Raw genomic sequence first — 3,528 nt, 5'->3', positions numbered from 1 at the left:
ACTGGTCAGGATGCAGATACAATTCCTTGATAATGGATTACATTACAGTGTGGCAGACAATACTTGTCTGGCAGTGTTATTTGGGCACTGTATGATTGCAGTATTTGAGTACTATATTCTACGCCATAAAGCTGAATTCAGACGCTGCAGATTTGCTGCGCGGCAAAATTCACAAGTGTTACAGGTGAATAGTTACAGTCTCAAAAACTCATCCACATGTAGCAAAAGTAAACGCTGGGAATTTTGCTGCAGCTTTATATTATTATTATTATAGAAATGCTCCATAAAGAAGATATTATGGTATTAGTAATATATAAGGGACTTGTTATTTATGTAATTTTCTAATACACATTTGGCTTATGGGGGAGCACACAGCGCACACAGAGTGTCTACATTACCCATTACCAGTACTGCAGTCTGTGCGCCACCATACAGGTCCGTCCACATGAAGTTGCTGTGTACATGAGCCCTAATGTACATTTCATTCATTGTTGGGTGGTCTATACTGAGCGCACGGCTTCCTTTGCTGCATTATCTCATTGTAGCCTTGGCCGTTTAATAGCTCCCTCGATCGCCCTGTCATTGCATGGCGTTTATTTTCTTTTCGCTATCGGCGATGTATGCTTGGCCGCCTGTAGCTCCCCCTTGTTACTAACGATGCGTTCTGCATCTGTTCCATTGGCTGCGTAGTTACCAGGGAGCCGACCTGTGGGTGGGCGTCGCTGGTTGACGTCTTACTCTCCCATTGGTTCGGCTCGGCGTTACTCAATGCCTGGGAGGCGGGGCCTGGGCTTTAAAGCTTCCTAGTTTCCTCGGTGCGCGCTAGACCGCTATCAGTGTCTCGTATGCGCCGCTATACAATTTGAACAGCTGAATATCAGCTGACCGGCACTTCGTGAATAAATCCGAGAATTATCAGGCAACTCGTACCCCTGAGGACGCTCCCCTAATGTGGTGCAGAAACGCGTTGGGAAGTGTGCCTGTGAATCTGTGGCAATCAGACTTTACTAATATTTGCCAGCACATTTAAAGAGGGGCTGTGGGAAATTTACATCTGACTTTTTAGGCACTTGTCAATGAGCGCATGCTGATTGTCTATCTCACACACTCTTTACTGTGCGTTCCTGATCTGGTTGCCAACGCCTGTACTTGGATCTTTTGGCACTCTGTGCCCTACTATATTTTAATAATAAATTATCAATAAATAATAATTTTAAACGTTTATACAGGCAGAACATTTGTATTCTAACAATTTAAACGTATACCTATACATCACCTATTTTGGACTTATCCTTCATTGTTGGGTGGTCTATACTGAGCACACGTCTGTCTGGAGAAATAAAACTACACAATTATTGTTTTTTCCAGAACACCTTAAGATCGGCTGCCTGCTGCCAGGGGGACTCTCTGAAGCAATATTTCATCTATGCAAGGTGCGTTTCTTATTAGTTGCTATATGCAGTATCCACCAATACCCTCCACAGTTAGAATGACACTTTTTGTATGTCCTGGGTCAGAATGCCCCTTTTGTATGGCCCCACAGTAATGAAGCCCCCTTTTCTAAGCCCCGACTCAGTCCTTTTATCCCCGATATTAATAGTGCCCCCTTTGCTCCTATAAAATAAAAAATTATACTCACCTAATAGACGACCAACCGGGTCAGACATTTCGCTTCCTCCCTGTGCCGTTATTGTTTGTCCAATTTCAGGGGCGTATGGAGCCCCAGAGCTGTGGGCCACCCCAAATCCCTGGACCCCAGCCGGTCATCCTATTTACCCCTTTGGTAATTTTACACTGGTTGGGGACTGGACTCGGTTCTAGATAGAAATGTTGCCATTGATTGAGATTTGTCCTAATACATTGTCTTTCTTTCTCCTAGAATTAATTCCTCATAAGAGTTAATGATAACCACACGTCCCAGGAGGGCAGATCAAAGATTAAGCAGAGCCCTCCACCTCACATCACATAACGTTCTACATTCAGTCGGATGTATTCAGTAGGAGAGTCCAAGGTGAGTGTATTTTATTAACTGCATCTCTAAATGATCACATAGTGTGTATTACTGGTCAATACTGAAGAGGGCACTACCACCATAGATGGCCTGGGCACCCTCAACTTACACTGCCGATTCGGCATTTAGGGCCCAAACCTATAATATAAAAAAACAGAAAGATACAATCCCTAGTTTATTGACTGGGTGATGTTATTTGGGCACTGTATGATTAAATTATTTGGACACTACATGGTGCATCATAAGGGGGAGGACGTCACAGATACTGCACATGTCACCAATAAAACTAAGGCCGGCCCTGGATGTGACACAATAGCTGCCACTTGACATGCCATCCACACGGACATGACCGCTGTGGCCTAGCAACTAAAGACAACAGAACCACCAGCGCAGGAGCCACAGGGAATTTAAAAAATGAGTAGGGACAATTTGTTATTTTTAGCCATATGCGGCTTAGACTAAGGTTTATGAAACTGTCAGAGAACCCCTTTAATAATTATTTTGTCTGTTGAATCCAGAAATCCAATTTACCATTTTCTACTCTCTCTACTCCAGTCCAAAAGACTCCACAAAAGACAAATTAGAAGTTTTCCATTAAGGATAAGATTATATAGAAGAATAACAATAAGCTCCTGGTCCCTGATACAAAATCTATACCAGGGTCCTCCAACTATTATGTGCCATTATACTGCTGGTGTTATTTTTGTGGCAGAGGGGCATTGGACTCGCCCTGTGATAGAAAATGAAATGTGTGAAAGTAAATATATTATTATTCATTATAGATATGGGGTTATTTTATGTATGTGCATTAAACCCATTATGTATTTTACAGACATTTATAACATCTGAATATGTGGCACCAGTGACAGCCGACATGCTAGAAGATCCACTGTATATATGTAAGTATTATAGCAAATAACAACCTATAGAAATTCTATAATGTGATGTCATCCAGAATGTTCCTATAGAGACACATGACAAGACTGTGGGAACAATCTCCCTGATGTTTTCAATAGGCTGAACATATATTTGTTGATATGATGAACCATACTAAGCGCACGTCATAATATCTTCACAGTTTATACTTTTTGTTCCAGAATTTCTTGAGATCGGCTGCCTGCTGCCAGGGGGACTCTCTGAAGTAATATTTCATCTATATGCGGTATGTCCATCATTAGTTACTATATACAGTATCCACCAGTAGCTCTGTACATTGAAAAAGTAATGAGCGGGCAAAATGCCAAGAAAGGCGTAGCCGTGGGGAACCTTGGATAGTTGGTAGGAATAGGCATAATGTAAGTTAGGGGTATCTATGTCCAAAATGCTGGCCACATGGCTCGGTTTGGGACTGAACGTAGGTGTAAGGTAATTGGGTGAGGGAGTGTAGGGGGATTTTAGACAGCTTTGGTCTGCCAAGAAAATTTGCGATGTGTCAAGGCCTGGATGCAATAGACAAGGACTTAAGTGAGTTTCATTACACAGTCATAATCTGAAGGCATAGGTGATAATGGACACTG

General features: G+C 42.3%; 1 long non-coding RNA gene across 1 annotated transcript; it reads left to right on the top strand.

Annotated features, from left to right (window-relative positions):
- The first annotated feature begins 1,819 nt into the window (after positions 1-1,819).
- On the top strand, positions 1,820-3,311 carry LOC142740566 (uncharacterized). The gene is made up of 3 exons (XR_012880785.1): positions 1,820-2,011; positions 2,844-2,910; positions 3,109-3,311. It is a non-coding gene; the product is annotated as an uncharacterized LOC142740566 (long non-coding RNA).
- Positions 3,312-3,528: the final 217 nt, after the last annotated feature.

The sequence above is a fragment of the Rhinoderma darwinii genome, chromosome 2 (genome assembly GCF_050947455.1).
Source record: "Rhinoderma darwinii isolate aRhiDar2 chromosome 2, aRhiDar2.hap1, whole genome shotgun sequence".
NCBI lineage: Eukaryota > Metazoa > Chordata > Amphibia > Anura > Rhinodermatidae > Rhinoderma > Rhinoderma darwinii.
The sequence above is the reverse complement of the archived record's forward strand: the minus strand, read 5'-3'. Positions and strand labels throughout refer to the sequence as shown.